This window comes from Lithobates pipiens, unplaced genomic scaffold, assembly GCF_037356315.1.
Source record: "Lithobates pipiens isolate NorthernLeopardFrog02 unplaced genomic scaffold, aLitPip1_a1.2 Scaffold_18, whole genome shotgun sequence".
In the NCBI taxonomy this organism is placed as follows: domain Eukaryota; kingdom Metazoa; phylum Chordata; class Amphibia; order Anura; family Ranidae; genus Lithobates; species Lithobates pipiens.
In genome coordinates, this window is record NW_027507758.1 from 29,333,302 (window position 1) to 29,355,820 (window position 22,519).

Consider the following 22,519-nt stretch of genomic DNA (forward strand, 5'->3'; position numbering starts at 1 on the left):
TTGTCGAATTCATTCGTTATATGCGCTAGAATTTTGTTCGTATTAGTTGAAGTTCGATATTTATGTATGTAGATATATTCGTGATAATGATTTGTAGTTTGGAAAGTCGTTTTTTTCTTGAATCTATTAACACACACAATGACGATATCTCTTCTCCTCGGCTCTAATACAATACAACACTCTTTTTACTCAGTTCTCAGGAATGCACTTTGCCAGCAATCCAACCTCCAGCACAAAATGAATCAGCTGATTGGACTGTAAGGCCGCGTACACACGCGGGGACTGTTTGCCCAACTTTGTCCGCTGAACAGTGTTTCGGCGGACAGTCCGCCCGTGTGTGGGCTTTCAGCGGACAGTTTCAGCGAACAGTCTGCTGAACAAAGTTTTTCGGAAATTCCGAAAAACTGTGCGCTGAAACTTGGTTTCAGCGAACAGTCCCCTCGTGTGTAGGCTTGTTCGTCAAACTAAGTTCCGCGCATGCTCAGAAAGGATTTACACGCCGAAAGTTGTAATGCAGTGTATAGGACGTCGTATTTTCCGTCCCGTCGTACGTGCCGTTCACGTCATCGCGCACGGTATCAGCAAACTGTTCGTTCGTCGTGTGTGGGCAAGTCCGTCCATGCTAATTTTGAGCGGACTGTTCGCTGAAACTGTTTGACGGACAAAGTTGAGCGAACAGTCCCCGCGTGTGTACGCGGCCTAAGATTTACTTTGTGTTGACCTTTTGTTTCATTAGATCTTTAACAAATTACCGAATCACATTGAATTCATTAGTTATATCCGCTATCATTTCTTTTGTATTCATTGAAATTCGTTACTTTTTTCTTCAGACATTCGGATGCATCCGAATGTCTAAAACAGTGTTTCTCAACTCCAGTCCTCAAGGCACCCCAACAGGTCATGTTTTCAGGATTTCCCTCAGATGAAACAGCTGTGGTAATTACCAAGGATGTGAAACTGATCAAATCACCTGTGAAAAATAATGGAAAACCTGAAAACATGACCTGTTGGTGCGCCTTTAGGCCCAGTTCACACCGCTGCGGGGGGAGATCCGGATGTGATTCGCACAGCAAATCACATCCGATCTCCGTAGCGCTGCGAGTTCAGCCATACAGATAGTATGGCTGAACTCGCAGCGCTCCCGCAGCAAACTCGCACGGGACCCTTTTTTGGGTCCGCAACAGAATCGGATCGCATGGGGGTTCACACCATGCGATCCGATTCCTGTGCGAGTCGGCAGATCGCACTGCGATATGCCGACGGATCTGGGGGTGTCATTGACATAACATTGACACTCCCAGCCGTCCGCATAGGGCAGTGTGAACTGCCGGCGGGAGGTGAGCGATGCGGGAAAACGCCGCGGATTCGCGGCGTTCCCGCATCGCTATAGTGTGAACCCGGCCTTAGGACCGGAGTTGAGAAACACTGGTCTAAAAGATGCAAAATTCAGGCGAATTTCTATTTGTTATGAAACGAATTGCACAAGCCTATTAAGTAGGAGAAAAAATAGATAGGGAAGAAAGAAATGAGAGGTAGTAGGGGTCCCCGGGGTAGTACATGGTAATAAACACATACCGTGAATGCAGAGAATAGAAGTATAAATCGAGATTACCGAGGTCTTAGTAGGGAAGCATCAAAATTGGAAGGCAAAAAGTGAGTCACCCAGGGATTCCATATATTCTCAAAGTTGGATATTTTATCTTGAGTTATAGCCCCTGTTTTGGCATGGATCATTGCTTGATTGACTCTATTTTTAGTTTCAGCAATTATTGAGGACGGGGATTTCCAAGCTTTGACATTTGTTTGTTTTGCGGCTGTAATGATCTGTAATAATGTGGTTTTAAGTTTAAAAGTGCTATTGTAGGATCCTTTTTATATTTCCAAAGCCTAGGCTCACACTATGAATTGCCAATGAATTGCACAGGAAAGCACACCTCACTCCTATACAATTCACATGGGATTCAGTATAGTGCGAATTGAGCCCATTCATTTTGAATGGGCTCATATCGCACTACATTGCACCAAAATATTTTTAGCGCTGTATCGCCTGCAAAAAGCCCCAGTGTGAAAAGGGTCTAAAGGCAACACAAACATTTTAAAGATTACTTACACATATGAGGTCTTCATGGTTATCTGCTACATAGCTAGTTGGTATTCAGATTGTAAAGGGTCATATGTAGATTTTTTTTTTTTTTTTTTAAACATTATTTTTTATTGAAAGATTTTTCAGGAATACAAGGTGTAAACAGGTACAAAAATAGAACATAAAATCTGAAGTAAACAATACAGTCAGTTGACAATAATATGAGACAATGCAGGTTTGTCGAGAGCAGCTAAAAATGGCATACATAGGGTTACAACATAAACCGATATCAGAGTATGTGTCTACATAGTTAACTGCATTGCGTCCGGGGTCCGCACCGCATCCCCCCCGGAGGCGCCCCTTCCGGGAACTAGCTGCACCCCCGAGGAAGGACATGCACGAGACCTTTTAGAAGATCCTAAGCCGCAGAAAAGTCGGCCACATATAATTTTATCAGGTGGGTTGTATAGAGTGGGCCATTGAGTACCGCATTGTTGTAAGGTATAAGCGTTCATGAATACAATTGAGCTGTATGTACAGTAATTAAACAGAAAACATAAAACTATAACTGGGGAGGGGGAAGGGAGGGGGGAGAAGGGGAAAGGACCTCAAGTCAGGTCCTGTATAAGGAGACTGTCTTGCAGTTGCCTAAGTGTAGCTAGAGCCTTAAACATAGAAAAAAAAAAGTGTGGCGTGTCAGTCAGTATTACATGTTAGTTTTGTACCAATCGCACCAGGGTTGCCAGTTATTCTGGAAGGCAGAGCGTCTACCCGAGAGCGTAGCCAACATAAGTTCATAGGTGTAATGGGTAGAAAGGATTCTGATAACTTCTTGGACTTCAGGGGGACGTGGAGCTTTCCAAACTCTGAGAAGGGAAAGCTTGGCTGCTAGAAATAAGTGGGTTACAAACTGCCTAAATGAAGGGGGAATGTCCTCAATTCCTACGTTGAGAAGAGCTAAGGCCGGAGTGGGGGGGATCGCTATACCCGTTACCTGTCTAAAGATCAGGAATACGCCCTTCCAGTAGTCAGCTATCTTACTGCATGACCATAAGGTATGGAATAAGGTTCCACTTTGGGAGCATTCCCTCCAGCAGAGAGGTGATACTGAGGAATTAAATTTGGCGAGACGGTAGGGGGTCAAATACCACCTTTGTGTGGTTTTGTGAGCTAGCTCCCAAAGAGAGGTACTCTTAGTAGCGGCATAAGTGTAATGGATGGCCCGGTCCCATTGATCCTCAGGGATCGAAATTTCAAGATCCCTTTCCCATGCCAACATGGGCTCCGTCTTAACCAAAAGTGATTTGTCGTTAATAGTTTCATAGAACAGGGAAATACCACCTTTTTTCGTACATTGAGCATTAATATATTGTTTAACCCGCCAGTGGACCACGCAAGGAGGGATAGGCTTTCTGATAAGATATGATTGTATACGATAGTAGGTAAAATATTCAGAATGAGGTAGACCATAGTCCGTCTGCAATTGAGCAAACGATTTGATTCGGGGGCCATCAAAAAGATCCGAGATCCATTGTAATCCTGAGCTGTGCCACCTGTGTAGGGACAGCTCTGGGATTAGCCAGGTCAACATTGAGATAGGCCTCGCCAATTGAGAGGTTGGGGTGTTGTGCGGGTGTGTGGAGGTCAATAGTTTCCAGGAGTGCAGTGATGCTACTATGGGGAGTGGGAGGTCTGGCGGGACTCGCTCTAGAAGAGGAAACGCCAGTGCCAGGTTTAGCAAGCTGCCACTGGGTATGCAGTGACGTTCTATGTCCCCCCAGAGTGAGGTCGGCACAGTAGCGAACCAATCCTTCATTTGCGTTAAAATAGCTGCTCTATAGTAGTCTATTAGCACAGGAAGGCCAAGGCCACCAGCTCTTCTAGTTTTACTCAATCTCTTAAAAGCGCTCCTGGCCTTCCTGCCCTCCCAGAGAAATCGTGAGAGTGAAGATTGAAGGTTGTTAAAGAAGGAATTAGGGACTGGTATGGGTACTGTCCGAAAAATATACAGTAGCTGAGGGAGTAATTGCATTTTAAACGCCGCCAGTCGCCCTGACCAGGAGAGAATATGCTTGCTAAGAGATAAAAGGCCCGACTTCAATCTATCTGTAAGAGGAGTGTAGTTGGCTTTAAAAAGTTGTTCAGGGGAGGGAGTTAAAGTGATCCCCAGATAAGATATTCCAGAGTCTTTCCAAATATAAGGGTAGCTAGCCTGCAGTAATTTCCTATCATGAAGGGGTAATCCTAGGTCGAGAACGTAGGATTTAGTTGTGTTCACTTTATAGTATGAAACCTTACTAAAATGTTCTAGGGTGTTAGCGACTTGTGCTAGTGAGGTTTTAGGTTTAGTAAGCATAAGGATCACGTCGTCGGCGAATAAGCCTATGACATGTTTGTGGTTGTTCACCTCAAAGCCGCAAATCTTAGGGTCCTGTCTAATGTACGCCGCCAGAGGTTCAATAGTCAAATTAAAAATCAAAGGGGACAGCGGGCACCCCTGGCGGGTACCGTTCGTAATTTGGAAGGGTTTCGACAACATCCCCGAAGAGTAAACTCTAGCCGAAGGGACGGAGTACAGGGCCAATATAGCCGACAAAATATAGCCTGTAAAACCAAATGCTTTTAGTGCCTGCTCCATATACCCCCAGTGAACCCGGTCGAACGCCTTCTCCGCATCCAAAGCAAGGAGCAGAGAAGGCGTTCGCCGGGCCCGCGCCAAATGGATAACATCAATCGAGCGTCTAGTGCAGTGATGGCGAACCTTGGCACCCCAGATGTTTTGGAACTACATTTCCCATGATGCTCCACCATACTGCAAAGTGCAGAAGCATCATGGGAAATGTAGTTCCAAAACATCTGGGGTGCCAAGGTTCGTCATCACTGGTCTAGTGGCATCCGATGCCTGTCTCCCCATGGTAAAACCTGACTGGTCAGCATGAACAAGATTAGGTAGTATTGGCATCAGGCGGAGGGCAAGCATTTTGGCATATCCCTTTAAGTCATTGTTGAGCAGGGATATAGGTCTAAAGTTTTGAGGTATCTCTGGGGGTTTGCCCGGTTTGGGAATCGTGACAATAACAGCTTCTAACATTTCATGCGGAAAGAGAGCAGAGGCAGCGGCATTCTCAAATACCCTGAGAAGATGTTGGCCCAGGATCATTTTGAAAGACTTATAATAGTCCCCAGTTAGCCCGTCAGGTCCCGGTGATTTGTTCAGTGGAAGGGTGTCTATGGCCCTGTATAACTCATCAATCGAAAAAGGCTTATTGAGGTTCTCTACCTGGTTATCAGAGAGCCTGGGAAGCTTCATCAAGTCGAGAAAGTTCAATATGTCTTCCTTAGTCGGTTGTGGAGTGGAGTTGTCTAAATGTAAATTGTACAGGGAATTATAGTACTCACTAAAAGAGTCGGCGATCTGCTGTGGATCGTAGGTCTTTGAGTGGGTTTTGGTGTTCAATAAGTAAGGAATTTTGGATTTAAACCTCTGGCCCTGAAGTCTACGAGCCAAGGCCTTACCGGCCTTGTTGCCTGATGAGTAGAAGGATAATTTAAGCTTTTTCTCAACCTGTTCAAATTTATGGAGTAGTAATAATCTAAGTTCATGTCGCAAAGTGATCAAGGAAGAATGGAGGGCCGGGGTGAGGTTGGACTTATGCAAACTTTCTAGAGTGGTAATTTTGCTCAGGAGGTCATCTATCTGCCTCTGCCTCTGTCTCCGTAGTCGCGCTCCCTGTTGAATAAAAATACCACGGATAAACGCCTTATGCGCATTCCATGTTATAGCAGGAGTGACCTCAGGGGTAGCGTTGAATCGAAAAAACTCGGACAGGTGGTCCTCAAGAATACGTTTAGTGGTGGTGTCATGGATTACTCTGGAGTTGGCGCGCCATAGATAGGCGGCGGTAGAGGGGCTGCTGTCTGCGATGGTGACCAGCACGGAAGCGTGGTCTGACCAGGTAATAGTGTTAATTTTAGAATGTGTGATTTTTTGGAGGAGCCACCTGTCCGAGAGAAAGAGATCAATCCTGCTATATGAGCGATGCCTATGAGAGTAAAATGAGTAGTCTCTCTCACCGGCATGTCTACACCGCCAAACATCAAAAATATCATTCTTACGAAGAAAGTTACCCAGAGCTTGAGATCTTCTAATGGAAGTACATGTTGAGTCAATGGTTGGATCGGGCACAACATTAAAATCTCCACATATCAACAAAGCTCCCTGCTTAATTTTACAAATTTTGATCATAAGTTTGTTCAAAAAGCGAATCTGATGTACATTGGGAACATAGGTGTTGACCAGCGTGTAACGCACATTATTGACATCACAAACAAGAATTACAAAACGACCGTTCGGGTCTATCAATTCCTGATGCAGTTGAAAAGCGACGGTATCTTTAATCGCTATCATGGTTCCACATTTCTTCTTGTGGGCGTTAGAGTAAAAATAATGTTGAAAACCCTTAATCGAACACCTTGGGGGGGAGACCTTGCAGAAATGTATGTCACATTTCGAAGATTCGGACTCCTTCCACAAGGAGAATCTTTTTGCCGGGTGATTTAGCCCATGAGCATTAATAGATAAGATGTTTAGAGGCATTGGGACTCAAAGATTGAAAGCTGAATCGAGGTGTATATTTGTACTCACATAACAGTGCGACTTGGTGCTGTCGTGGCAAGCAGGGAGATAGGCGCATTAGGTGGAGCGACTTTTTCAAGTTATCAACAAGTATGAGGCTCGTAGGAGGTTCAAGGTGAATGGCAGCTGGTTCTTGATATAGCATGGCAATCTCCTGGGAAAAAAACAAAACAGGGGGAAGAAAACTGGAACAGAAACATAAAGTGAATAAAAGGAGGGTCATCATAACCCGTGTGCAGATCTTATCTGCTCAAGTAAATGGGGTCTGCAATGACCAACAAAGCACGGCTCCATCAAGCGGGCCCCAATAGGGACAATCGGAAGAAATACCACAGTCGGCATGTAGCATCAAAGTAGGTTGTGGAAAACAAAAGTGAGGGAAGTTATTCAATCAGCAGATGAGCGACTTTTAAGGCTGTGTACATCAGGAGGGGAGGAGGAATCATCAGGAAGAATCTTCCATTTTCTGAGTAGTTGGAGACCTTTATCCGGTGTGGAAACCACGTAGTTGGACCCATCTCTGTGGATAACCAGTTTGGTGGGGAATCCCCATTTGTAGTTGATATCATGGTTTCGTAGTACTTTGGTAATGTTGTTCAGGTTCTTGCGCAACATTAAAGTGTGCTGTGAAAGGTCAGCATAAAATTGCAGGTTAGAGAATTCTGTATTGCGGTGGTCCCCTCGCCTGGTCATTTGCATCAGGCGATCCTTAGTTTGGAAAAAATGCATCCGGAACAATACATCTCTAGGGATATTTTCTGGAATAAAGGACGGTTTAGGGATCCGGTGAATCCTATCTATGGACATCTCAATTTGTGAGAGATCCGGCATGAGAGTGGATAGAAGCTTAGTAACATAGGAGCGGAGCTCCGCCGGGGTCACAGATTCAGGGATCCCCCTCAGCTTCACATTATTCCTCCTGGCCCTGTCTTCCAGGTCTGCTAATTTGGCTTTGATCCACTGTTGGTCCTCATCGACCGAATCGTGGGAGTCAATCAGGTCGTTGATGGTAGTGGCATATTCCCCCATCTTATTTTCAATATGGCTCACCCTTTCCCCCACCTCTTTAAGCTCAGTCCCAAAGCTGCGCATGCAGGACATCATGTCTGTGTGTATGGTGCTGCGTAGTGAGACAAGCATGTCCTTAAGGGTAGTGTCCAACACTGGCTGGTTAGTGGTGGGGAACGAAGTGATGGAATCATGCAATTCCCTCGTGTCTGCTAGTGAGTCAGTGGGGGGTCTCACCTCGGCCTGGAACGGCGTTTCCGAGCACTCCCTTCTGCTTCTGGCCTTAGCTGGGCTCCTACTCAGCGGGGTGGACGCCCGCGAGTCGTCCGGGGAGAGTTCGCCGCTAGCGTGGCTCGGTACCTCTCGATGCTCCCAGGGTTTATGCGGGAGAAGCGGAGTGGAGGCCGCATCGGCGCCATCTTTAGCATGCTGTCTGGGCGGCTGGGCGAAGTACGCCGTCAGCTTTCTGGGCTTCTTTTCCGTTCTTTTGCGATGGGTCATGTTGGCGAGAGGTGCCCAAGTTAGATCGCCTAAGTGGGGCTGAAAAAGGAAGCCGCTGTGGTCCGTGAGCCGCTAGTTTCGCCCGCTGTGCGTCGGAGCTCCGGTGCTAAGCTGCCATCTTGGCTCCGGTCAAGCCACGCCCCCCCATATGTAGATTTTGACCTTAAAATACAGTGAATATAAGGCCTCCTTCCACTACCTCGGCGCTAAAGATGTGTCAGGTTTCATATGATAAATAGACCTTCCACACTTGTAACCATAAATGTCATCACTGTGTAATAATAATAATAATAAAAATAAAAAGCTGCTGCTTAAAATGAAAACGTATAAATATCAGAACAAAAAGTTAATAATAACAATTGCACAGATCTAAATCAAGTGCCTATAATTATTATAGCAGTGCTACTATCATAAAGTTTATCATCAGATTTCATGTGTATATAGTACACATAAGTAGTAGGTAATTGACAGATGACGTGAGAAGTAGAAGTGTATTTTTTCCCAAAAAGACATTTGAAAGACTGCTGGGCAAATACAGTGTGACATAACATATTGCAGCAATTGCCATTTTATTCCCTAGGGTCTCTGGTTTCTGATTTTATATATATATATATATATATATATATATATATATATATATATATGTATATATATGTATATATATATATATATATATATATATATATAAAAAATGTTTGGGGGTTCCAAGTAATTTTCTAGCCAAAAATATTGATTTTAACTTAAAGCGGTAGTAAACTCGCCAAAAGCAACACAATTTAGCCAATATTGCAATCTAAATATTTATTTAGAATAGAATGGGCACTAAGAATAAACCCAAAAATCATTCTTCCTGTAAAAACACGTTATATTCCAAACGCTGCTGCTCTGTAATAGCCATCGCCATATCAACTGTGGTCTTCCGTGTCTGTAGTCTAATATACTTCCGCCAACCACTAAATTTTCCTCTCCGTAATCCTGCGTATGCACACAAAAAGCCGTATCCAAGCCTCGTCTTCGTTTCCGGTTACTACGGCAACGAACCTTGAGCGAATCAGTCTATCCTGTTGCTGGCTTACTTGGTAGCATCGCGGGATGTCGGGGCTGACGTCGACAATCGGAAATGGCGCAGCCCCAGCGTAGACACTGCATTTTTCCGGCAGGGTCTCTGCTTGCCGGAAAATTTGGACATACGGCGCATGCGCGGGCTACGTCATTAGCCACAAATATACCTATAACTCACAAGGCAAGCAGGTGAAGAGACTTTCTTTTAAAGAAAATAATTTTAAAACCTTCACTTGTCCACAGGAAGAAAAGTCATCATATTGGGTATACAACCACTTTAAGAAAGAAGTGTCAGAAAAAGATTTAGACTTTAAGTGGTTAAACTTCCTGCATTTACACCTGGGTGAAAGCTTGGCAGACTGCCCAGATTATTTGTTTACACAAGAAGTTCTTTCCCTTTGATCTAAGAAGTAAGCGTTAGTTACAATGTTTCAAGTTCTACACTTGACAGATTGCCCGCTTTCTTTTGACAGCTAAGTGAGCAGATAATCTCTCCACTTCTTTATAAGAAAGAATCGCCTACTCTCAGCGGAAGAGATCGTAAGGGGGGGTGGATCGAGATTGCGGTTTTTTAACGATTAATTGTGCAGCTCTATTGAGAAGACAGTCACAAAAACCTCAGATGGAAGTCTTACTATGTTGTATCATAAAACACACCACACCATGTTGCGTTGTGAGGCCACGCTCTCGGAGGAAGTCAAATAACAAAACTAGTCAGGGCGTGACCTTACGACGACCGGACATGACAAGTGCGTTCCACGACCAGGAAGAGACACGCCAGGAAGTAAGCGGTGGACGCTGCTCCCTTTACAAATGTGAGTCATTCCTTCCCTGAGTTGTAAGAATCGCCCATCTATTTGCCTACAAAAACTTTGAATGTTCTTGACCGATGAAGCTGTATGGAAATACTTTTAATAAATTAAAGTGAGAAAATGGAATTACACTAATGGATCCTTTTTGTTCTGTTCTGAGAACCGATGGACATGCTGTGATACCATCCCTGTTCCCAGGGAAAGCTGTGGTTTATCAATCCATGCCTGATACATACAACCCTCCGGTGAGTGTAAACCCCCAAAGAGGAGTGTAGTGCACAGATTGTGGTGTGGTGTGTTTTATGATAAAACATAGCAAGACTTCCATCTGAGGTTTTTGGGACTGTCTTCTCACATCATCTGTCAATTACCATAGATTTATCTTTCTTTCTCTGCCTTTCATTGTCTCTGCCTCTCCCTGTCTTTCTTTGTATCTCTTTTTTTTGTCCCTCTGTCTCTTACCCACCCCTTCCCCCTCCCTCTCTCTCTCCTTCATTGTATCTCTTTCTCTCTCTCTCCCTCCCTCCTTTTCCTGTTTCCCCCCCCTTAATTCTCCCTCTTCCTTCCCCATCTCCCCCCCAAACCTCTCTTTCCCTTCCCCTGTCTTTCTTTTTCTTTCCTTCTCTTTCCCCCTCTCTCTGTCTTTGTTCTTCCTTTCTCTCTCTCTCTCCCTCTCTTGCTCTCTCTCTCCCCCGCCCCCTCCTCTCCCTCTCCTTATGTCTCTCGCTTCCTGTTTCTTTCCATCCCCCCTCTCTCTCTTCCTCTTCTTCACTTTGTCTCTCTTTCACTCTCTCTGTATCTCCATCCCCCTGTCTCTCTTTTTCTCCCTCTCCCTGCATCTCTCTCTCCCTGCTTCCCTCTCCCTGCATCTCCCTCTCCCTGCATCTCCCTCTCCCCGAATCTATCTTCCTGCTTCCCTCTTCCTGCATCTCTCTCTCCCGGCATCTCTCTCTCCTTGCATCTCCCTCTCCTTGCATCTCCCTCTCCCCGAATCTCTCTCCCTGCTTCCCTCTTCCTGCATCTCTCTCTCCCGGCATCTCTCTCTCCTTGCATCTCCCCCTCCCTGCATCTCTCTCTCCCTGCTTCCCTCTCCCTGCATCTCTCTCTCCCTGCATCTCCCTCTTCCTGCATCTCCCTCTCCCTGCATCTCCCTATTCCTGCTTCCCTCTCCCTACATCTCTCTCTCCCTGCATCTCTCTCTCCCTGTATCTCTCTCTCTCTCTGCTTCCCTCTCCCTGCATCTCTCTTTCCCTGCATCTCTCTCTCCCTGCATCTCTCTGCTTCCCTCTCCCTGCATCTCCCTCTCTGCTTCCCGCTCCCTGCATCTCTCTCTCTCCACTTCCCGCTCCCTGCATCTCTCTCTCCCTGCTTCCCTCTCCCTGCACCTCTCTCTCTCCGCTTCCCGCTCCCTGCATATCTCTCTCCCTGCTTCCCTCTCCCTGCATCTCTCTCTCTCTGCTTCCCTCTCCCTGCATCCCTCTCTCCCTGCTTCCCTCTCCCTGCATCTCTCTCTCCCTGCATCTCTCTCTCTCTCTGCTTCCCTCCCCTGCATCTCTCTCTCCCTACATCTCTCTCTCCCTGCTTCCCTCTTCCTGCATCTCTCTCTCCGCTTCCCTCTCCCTGCATCTCTCTCTCCCTGCATCTCTCTCTCTGCTTCCCTCTCCCTGCATCTCTCTCTCCCTGCATCTCCCTCTCCCTGCATCTCCCTCTTCCTGTATCTCTCTCCTTGCTTCCTGCTCCCTGCATCTCTCTCTCTTTGCTTCCTTCTTCCTGCATCTCTCTCTCTCGCTGCTTCCCTCTCCTTGCATCTCTCTCTCTCCCTGCATCTCTCTCTCTCTCTGCTTCCCTCTCCTTGCATCTCTCTCTCTCTGCCTCTCTCTCTTTCTCTCCTTCCATCTCCCCATCTTTTTTTCTCCCCCTCTCTCTCTCCCTCTCTCTTTTTTTCTCCCTCCCGTCTTTCTTAGTCTCTCGCTTTTTTAACAAACAATCTGTCTCCATTTTTACAGCCGCCTGGATCACTTTAACCAATTGATGGCTGAAAAATTAGGTACCAAGATCGCGGGTGCAGCAACAATCATAATATCCACTTACTGACAGGACATGTCAGCAAGCGGTTAAAAAAAATGTCTCCCTCACACTCGCATGCTTGCACCAGCCAGCATTCCCCTCTGATACAGCGAAGTCTCTGGATAACTTTGAATGGACACCCTGCTACCCAATGAGGCAGCCAATCATAGTGATGGGCACGTAGGAATGTGTTGGAGGTGGTTGGGAGCAATCAAGCCTTGACACTAGGCAGTCAGTGCGGGTCTCGGGTGTAACAGCAGAGTTCTTGAGATCAACGGTAGGTGCCCCTATGTGTCCCCCCTTTATAAGTGATAGGGGCTGATTTTCTCAAGACTAATAGGCTGTTAACTTTTCAAGGTAATTTTCACAGAGCTTAGTGAACAAGGTAAAGCGCTGCTGACTTCCATCATCCAATCATTAGGAAGCAAAAATACTGTTTTTATATTTTATTTATTTTCCTTGCACATGATTGGATATTCTTTGCAAAGTGCATTTTCCCCAGATTTACTAAGCTTAGAGAAAATTTCTTTGCAAAGTGAAAATGCCCTAGCAAAGTGAACAGCCTTCTTGCCTTTAGTAAACCAATTCCATGGAACCACCTCAAAGCGGAGTTCCACTCATATAATTAAGTTTGCATTATTCAACAGCATTAAACACAATTAACAACATTTGGAAAACAAAATTATTTTTTTACTCACCTTTTCATGTCTGTTGCTAAGGGGTCCCTCATAATCTTCCTCTTCCTGGTGCCTGACGTCATTTCCCTCAGCGCCCATGCTTGCTAGTGCTCCTGTGAGATGATTGTTATCATTTCCCAGGAGTCAGTGGGCAGCACCGAGGGCTTCCTTGTTATCACAACGGGGGCGGGCACTTCCGACGCCGCCGCCCGTTGTGATGGCAACATCAGAAGTGTACGGCGCTGCGCCGTACATACTGTGCATGCGCGAGAATGGGCGGTGCATGCTGGTTGCTCAGCTGCACCAGAGCCTGGAAAATAGTGCTTGTGGGCATTGCACGCCCACAAGCAAGATGGTAATAGCCAAGAACAAGGAATAAAAGAGATCTTGCTCAATTAAATCGGCAATCAAGCATAGTTTAAAAAGAGAAACGTGAGTGCTAGTAATAACTTTTTAAATATTAAGATATTCATCCAAAATAAAAACTTTTTTGTTCACAGTTGGAACTCCACTTTAAGTCCATATGAGTGTATATCACTAAGACGTGGTTATGACTAAGGCCTTATAGGCTGAAACGCGTCAACCTTTCCTATTTGCCTTTGGTCTCTGTGGCTTGTTAACCACTTAAGGACCGCCTCACGCCGATGTACGTCGGCAGAATGGCACGGCTGGGCACAAGCACATACCTGTACGTTGCTTTTTAAGTGCCCAGCCGTGGGTCGAGACCGGCAGCGCGCTCCCGACCTGGTCCTGAGCTCCGTGACCGTGGCCACGGGACCAGCAGACCCGATCACCGCTGGTGTCCCGCGATCGGGTCACAGAGCTGAAGAACGAGGAGAGGCCTGTGTAAAAAGAACTTTCCCCGTGCTTCCCTGTGTGGCTGTCACCGATCGTCTGTTCCCTTTTATAGGGAAAGACGATCAGTGAAGTCACTTGCCAGGCCACGCCCCCCTAAAATAAAAAAAAACACATAACGTCATACATAACACCTACACTGCCCCCTAGTGGTTAACTCCTTCAATGCCAGTGTCATTTACACAGGAATCAGTGCATTTAAATAGCACTGATTGCTGTATAAATGACAATGGTTCCAAAAATGTGTCAAAAATGTCCGATGTGTCTGTGTCTGCCATAATGTCGTAGTCACAATAAAAATCGCTGATTGCCGCCATTACTAGTAAAAAAAAAATATTAATAAAAATGCTATAAAACTATCCCCTATTTTGTAAACGTTATAACTTTTGCGCAAACCAATCAATAATCGCTAATTGCGATTTTCTTTTTACCAAAAATATGTAGAAGAATACGTAAACTGAGGCAAAAAAATGTTTTTTTTTATATATTTTTTGGGGATAATTATTATAGCAAAAAGTAAAAAATATTGATTTTTTTTTCAAAATTGTCGCTCTATTTTTGTTTATAGCGCAAAAAATAAAAACCGCAGAGGTGATCAAATACCACCAAAAGAAAGCTCTATTTGTGGCAATAAAAGGACGCCAATTTTGTTTGGGAGCCACGTCGCACGATTGTGCAATCGGCAGTTAAAGCGACGCAGTGCCGAATCGCAAAAAAGGGCCTGGTCCTTTGGCTGCAAATTGGTCCGGGACTTAAGTGGTTAATAAATACAACATTTTTTAAGAGAAATCACCGGAGTGCGGATCATCTTTTCTTCATTTCTCGACTTAGCCAACGACTGTGGATGGAGCACCAGGGAGCTCTGCTTTCTTTGTGATGTATGGGTAGTAGCACTGACTTTTTGTTTATATTACATCACTAAGACCCCTTTCACACTGGAGGTATTTTTCAAGAGTTTTTGCGATAGAAACAGCGACTGTAAAGCATCTGAAAAATGCCTCCCCTGCCCCCCCAATGTGAAAGCCCCAGTGATTTCACACGGGGGCGGTGCGCTTGCAGGACATTAGAAAAAGTCCTGCAAGCTGTATCTTTGGGTAGTGGAGGAGCGGTGTACAGGGCCGCTGATAAGGCAGTACAGCCAGCCCTCCTGTACTGGGCCCAGGCATCATCAGTTCAAAAGGGGGGCCCGGGCACCTGCTAAGCAGGAGGGCAAGCAGCAGTGGCGGCCCGTCCATTAGTTGCACCTGGCGCCACCCCCTCTCTCCTCACCACCCCCTATATGCAATGGATAGATTCATGCATAGCATAAATATATCCATGGCCACTGCAGCCTTTGTGACATCCATCACTTGAAGGGTCCTGTTCAACGCGGGTATAATTTCTGCCATGGCTGCAAAGCATAGTATCACGGGAGTTGCATTTTAGCAAAAAATATAATTTCATATTTTCGGAGGGGGGGGGGGGGTTCTTGTCAGATAGGCTGTAGGGGGCCCCGTGATTTCTATCAGCCCTGGCGGTGTATACACTGCTCCTCCACCGCCCCTTCCCATTGAAGTGAATTGGCAGCACTGCCGAAGTGCCTGAAATGCTCTTCAGCAGTGGCACTTTTCGGGGCACTTTTCAGGGCCCTTTCTTCGGCTGCTAGCGGGGGTTAAAAGCTCCCTGCTAGTTGCCGAAAAGCACCTCTAAAACGATGGAAAAGCGCCGCTAAAACTGGCGGCACTTTACCGCTAATGCGCAGCACGGCTCAGTGTGAAAGGGCTCTTAATTGTTCTTTCTAATATTGTTTATAGATGTGTCTTCTATGGCCGCAGTTTCTTAACAATGGTCTTGAAAAAACTGTGTTCCTTCCTATGACAGGAAAAGGCTTGGGCAGACAAAATAATGCTTAGGTGGAGACGGGCTGAATTTCTTTTGTAATAAAAGCCAAGATGAGGCTTTTACTTGTGAAAGAACCCACACCCTTTCTGTTACCGTTAAGCAAATATAAAATTATTATCATCATAACCTCCCAATGTTCATCTTCACAAATAAGTTCAGAGGAATTAAATTATTTATAATTTTATAAAATTAAACCGTAAAAATGGGAATTATTGCTTTTTGTCACTGTCAGTTTGCAGAGAGCATGAAATTAATAGGTGAAGACTTCATCCCGGACCCAACTCCAAACTCATGTCCAGCATCTCTTTTCATAAAACTCTCTCTCAAAAAAAAAGAAGGAAATGCATATTTAAAATACAGTATCTCAAAAGAGTAAGTACACCCCTCACATTTTTTTAAATATTTTATTCTATTTTAATCTTTTCATGTGACAACACTGAAGAAATGACACTTGTCTACAATGTAAAGTAGTGAGTGTACAGCTTGTATAACAGTGTAAATTTGATGTCCCCTCAAAATAACTCAACACACAGCCATAAATGTCTAAACTGCTGGCAACAAAAGTGAGTACACCCCTACAGTGAAAATGTCCAAATTGGGTCCAATTAACCATTTTCCCTCCCCAGTGTCATGTGACTCATTAGTGTTACAAGGTCTCAGGTGTGAATGGGGAGCAGGTGTGTTACATTTGGTGTTATCGCTCTCACTCTCTCATACTGGTCACTGGAAGTTCAACATGGTACCTCACGGCAAAGAACTCTCTGAGGATCTGAAAAAAAACAATTGTCGCTCTACATAAAGATGGCCTAGGCCAGTGATGGCGAATCTTGGCACCCCAGATGTTTTGGAACTACATTCCCCATGATGCTCATGCAATCTGCAGTGTAGTGGAGCATCATGGGAAATGTAGTTCCAAAACATCTGGGGTGCCAAGGTTCGCCATCACTGGCCTAGGCTATAAGAAGATTGCCAAGACCCTGAAACTGAACTGAGCAAGACCATACAGCAGTTTAACAGGGCAGGTTCCACTCAGAACAGGCCTCGCCATGGTCGACCAAAGAAGTTGAGTGCACGTGCTCAGCGTCATATCCAGAGGTTGTCTTTGGGAAATAGATGTATGAGTGCTGCCAGCATTGCTGCAGAGGTTGAAGGGGTAGCGGGGGGGTGGTAGCCTGTCAGATAGCATGCAAAACGCCACAAGCAGCGAACTCGCACACTGATGTCACTTTGGTGCCTCTATGTTTCGACGCATAGCGTCACGATCACGGACTTCATCAGCGATTGTACTGTGACATACTGAAGCAGAGCATGATCCCCTCCCTTCTGAGACTGGGCCGCAGGACAGTATTCCAACATAAAAACTATCCCAAACACACCTCCAGGACAACCACTGCCTTGCTAAAGAAGTTGAGGGTAAAGGTGATGGACTGGCCAAGCATGTCTCCAGACCTAAACCCTATTAATATTAAGCATATGTGGGGCATCCTCAGGTGGTGGAGCGCAAGGTCTCCAACATCCACCAGCTCTGTGATGTCATCATGGAGGAAGGGAAGAGGACTCCAGTGGCAACCTGTGAAGCTCTGGTGAACTCCATACCCAAGAGGGTTAAGGCAGTGCTGGAAAATAATGGTGGCCACACAAAATATTGACACTTTGGGCCCAATTTGGACATTTTCACTTAGGGGTGTACTCACTTTTGTTGCCAGCGGTTTAGACATTAATGGCTGTGTGTTGAGTTATTTTGAGGGGGCAGCAAATTTACACTGTTATACAAGCTGTACACTCACTACTTTACATTGTAGACAAGTGTCATTTCTTCAGTGTTGTCACATGAAAAGATAGAATAAAATATTTACACAAATGTGAGGGCTGTACTCACTATTGTGATATGCTGTAGGTGTAAGCCATAACCATAACCTTTGTGAACTGATCCTAATCATTTGGTGGAGGGGGGATTATGGTGTGGGGTTGTTTTTCAGGGGTTGGGTTTGGCCCCTTAGTTCCAGGGAAGGGAACTCTTAAGGTGTCAGGGTACCAAGACATTTTAGGCAATTTCATGCTCCTGTCACGTACCGGGTGTGAGGCCGAGATGCTGAGAGGGTTCCCCTTGCAGCTAAGTGCAGCGCTTCCATGAAAGTGGTACAGGGAGAGCAGTTCCCAGAGCAGCACGGTTTGCCAGGTACTGAGATGAGATGAACTGGTCACCGTGATGTAGCAGGAACAGGCTGGATGAACTGTAAAGCTGGTGTGCTTGCAAAGTATCAGGTAAGCTTGACAGAGTAGAAACCGGAGACAGAAACGAGAGCCAGGCCAGGGGTCATACACAGTAAGGTCAGTTCAGATGATGAGATTGGATAGACGGGGTCATACACAGTAAGATGGATCTGTAGCAGAGTCGATAAGCCAAGCCAAGGTTAGACATGGTGGTGCAAGCTAGAGAGAAGCCAGAAGTACAAGCCAAGGGTAAATCAGGAGATCAGAATCACAGGTCAGAGAAAGCCGGGTCAATAAGAGAAGTTCAGTCAGGGTCCACAGGAACACCGGATCAAGGAAAAGCTGAAGATAATCCAGAAATGAGCAGCTCCAGCAGCAGGCTTAAATAGACCAGGAAGTAAGTCATGAGGAAGTACCGCCCACAATCGTCACACTGTGCACCATGGCGGCCATGATTTTCTTAGGCGCAATGGCCAGTCCTTCTTCGGCCATTTCCCTGACAGCTCCCAACTTTGTGGAAACAGTTTGGGGATGGCCCCTTCCTCTTCCAACACGACTGCGCACCAGTGCACAAAGCAAGGTCCATAAAGATATGGACGGGTGAGTTTGGGGTGGAGGAACTTGACTGGCCTGCACAGAGTCCTGAACCCGATAGAACACCTTTGGGATGAATTAGAGTGGAAACTGCGAGCCAGGCCTTCTCATCCAACATCAGTGCCTGACCTTACAAATGCGCTTCTGGAAGAATGGCCAAACATTCCCATAGACACACTCCTAAACCTTGTGGACGGCCTTACCAGAAGAGTTGACGCTATTATAGCTGCAAAGGGTGGGCCAACTCAATATTGAACCCTACGGACTAAGACTGGGATGTCATTTAACCACTTCCCGACCAGCGCACGACGATGTACGTCGACAGAATGGCACGGGCAGGCATATTGGCGTACAGGTACGTCCAATATTCAATGCTGCCCTGCCATCGGGAGCGCGCCGCCGGCGGCGCGCTCCCGCGCTGGTTGGGACCCCCGTGAGACTCGCAGACTTGATCGCCGCGGGCATCCCCGCGATCGTCTCACGGAGCGGCCGAATGGAGGAAATGCTGTGTAAACAAAATTTTTTTCCATTCTGCCTAGCAACTAGTGACGCTGATCTCTGCTTCATGTGATTGGAGCAGAGATCAGTGTTCACTAAATGAAAGCCCAACCCCCCCACAGTTAGTAACACACCCCTAGGAACACTTAACCCCTACACTGCCACCCACTGGTTAACCCCTTCACTGCCAGTGTCATTTACACAGGAATCACTGCATTTATATAGCAGTGATTACTGTATATATGACAATGGTCCCAAAAATGTGTCAAAAATGTCCGATGGGTCCCCCACAATGTCGCAGTCACAATAAAAATCGCTGATCGCCGCCATTACTAGTAAAAAAAATAATAATACAAAATTATTAATAAAAATGCTATAAAACTATCCCTATTTTGTAAACGCTATAACTTTTGCGCAAACCAATCAATAATTGCTTATTGCGATTTTTTTTACCAAAAATATGTTGAAGAATATGTATCGGCTTAAACTGAGGGAAAAAAATGTTTTTTTATATATTTTTGGGGGATATTTATTATAACAAAAAGTAAAAAATTATGCGTTTTTTTCAAAATTGTCGCTCTATTTTTGGTTATAGCGCAAAAAAAAAAACCGCAGAGGTGATCAAATACCACCAAAAGAAAGCTCTATTTGTGGGAAAAAAAGGACGTCAATTTTGTTTGGGAGCCACGTCGCACAACCGCGCAATTGTCAGTTAAAGCGACACAGTGCCGAATCGCAAAAAGTGGTCTGGTCTTTGACCAGCAAAATAGTCCGGTCTGCAAGTGGTTAAGTTCATGTGCGTGTAAAGGCAGGCATCCCAATACTTTTGGTAATATAGTGTGTGTGTGTATATATATATATATATATATATATATATATATATATATATATATATATATATATATATTTAAATAATATATTGAAAGAATGAGAGTGCCACACAGATAGTTCAGTCCAGTATGAGCTCCTTTGTTCAATCCAATTAAAGGATAAAAAGCCAACGTGTTTCAGGGGTTCGCAAAAAAAGTCCAAAAATACATTTTTACAAGGTAATTTCATTCATTCTTACAAAACTACCCACAACAAAAACACAATGATAAGTAATAATGTAAAAATAAATAAGTAGAAATTAATTTTAAAAAGCAAGTAGAGTTAATATAAGTTCAGTATTGGAATTGGGGATTGCCTCTACCTGTAGGATGTATACAGATCACTTGTGGAAAGTACAGGAAATACTTTAAAATAAAGGCACACCCTGTTCAGATCATTAAAATGGAACCAATAATAATCCAAAATATACTTAAAATAATATGTATTATGAATACAGAATATAACAGTGGTACATCATATCCATAAAAAGTAAATAAACCAGAGTAACATCCATGGGGTAATTACGTCACACAATATCAACCCGTTTCAGGAAGGTCACTTCTTCAGGATCTGAAAATATAAATAATACATTTTCAGTTATAATAAACAACATCCCTTATATACATCCTGCAGGGGGGAGAAGAAGGAAGTAGATGAATGTATAATAAAATATACAATAGATATGTATGGAGTGTTATGTAGGACATAACAAACTAACATCTATTACCTAGAACCTGATCTGAGCCTTCCGGGTAGGGAGCACACCCGTGCGCCGCCGGCGACCCGGTCGCGTTGTGATTAAACACAGCAGATGTCGATCACGGGGTGCTGGGCAATAGTTTATCGCCGGCACCTGGCGATCGTCATGAAATTACATGGTACAAGGCTCTGGCTATGTTCTGTCAGCGGAGATGCAATCGATTTTCTTTCCACGCAAGGCAGGGAATAAAATGTATTACTTCGATAGTAAAAGCGATAGTTTTAGCACTCATCACTGCCCGATTGTCCGCCGCAATATCACAGTCCCACTATAAGTCACGGATCACTGCCATTACTAGTAAAAAAAAAATTGTAATAGTAGTAAAAAATAAATAAATAAATAAATAAATAAAAATTTCTGTATATATCCCATAGTTTGTAGACACTATAACTTTTGCACAAATCAATATACACCTAATGGGATTTTTTTTTTTACCAAAAATATGTAGCAGAATACATATTGGCCTAAATTGATGAAGAAATTAGATTTTTTTTTTTTTTTTTTTTTAATTATCAGATATGTTTTATAGCAGAAAGTAAAAAATATTGTTTTTTTGTTTTTTTTATTTTTCAAAATTGGTCTTTTTTTGGTTATAACACAAAAAAACTAAATGCAGAGGTAATCAAATACCACCAAAAGAAAGCTCTATTTGTGGGGAAAAAAAGGACTTACATTTTATTTAGAATACATATTAGCCTGAATTTATCAAGATTTTTTTTGGGATCTGTTTTATAGCAAAAAGTAAAAATTATTGCGTTTTTTCCCCAAAATTGCCTTTTTTGTTTATAACGCAAAAAACAAAAACAAAAAAAAACGCATAGGTGATCAAATACCACCAAAAGAAAGCTCTATTTGTGGGGAAAAAAAGGACTTACATTTTATTTAGAATACATATTAGCCTAAATTTATCAAGATTTTAGATTTTTTTTTGGATAGGTTTTATAGCAAAAAGTAAAAATGATTGCTTTTTTTTTTCAAAATTGTCTTTTTTTGTTCATAGCGTAAAAAATAAAAACCACAGAGGTGATCAAATACCATCAAATGAAAGCTCTATTTGTGGGGGGAAAAAAACCCTTAATTTAGAATACATATTAGCCTGAATTTATCAAGATTTTTTTTTGGGATCTGTTTTATAGCAAAAAGTAAAAATGATTGCGTTTTTTTCTCAAAATTGCCTTTTTTGTTTATAACGCAAAAAAACAAAACAAAAAAAAAACGCATAGGTGATCAAATACCACCAAAAGAAAGCTCTATTTGTAGGAAAAAAAGGACTTACATTTTATTTAGAATACATATTAGCCTAAATTTATCAAGATTTTAGATTTTTTTTGGATAGGTTTTAGAGCAAAAAGTAAAAATTATTGCTTTTTTTTTTCAAAATTGTCTTTTTTTGTTTATAGCGTAAAAAATAAAAACCACAGAGGTGATCAAATACCATCAAATGAAAGCTCTATTTGTGGGGAAAAAAAAAAGAACTTACATTTTACTTAGAATACATATTAGCCTGAATTCATCAAGACTTTTTTTTTATATGATAAATAGAAAAAGTCAAAAATATTGTAATTTTTTTTTCCAAATTGACTTTTTTTGTTTATAGTGCAAAAAAAAAAAAAACGCAGAGTTGATCAAATTCCACCAAAAGAAAGCTCTATTTGTGGGGAAAAAGGACTTACATTTTATTTAGAATACATATTAGCCTGAATTTATCAAGATTTTTTTGTTGGGATCTGTTTTATAGCAAAAAGTAAAAATGATTGCGTTTTTTTCCCAAAATTGCCTTTTTTGTTTATAACGCAAAAAAAAAAAAAAACGCATAGGTGATCAAATACCACCAAAAGAAAGCTCTATTTGTGGAGAAAAAAAGGACTTACATTTTATTTAGAATACACATTAGCCTGAATTTATCAAGCATTCTTTTTTTAATATGTTTCAAAGCAAAAAGTAAAAATTCTTGTTTTATTTTTTTTTCAAAATTGTCTTTTTTTGTTTATAACGCAAAAA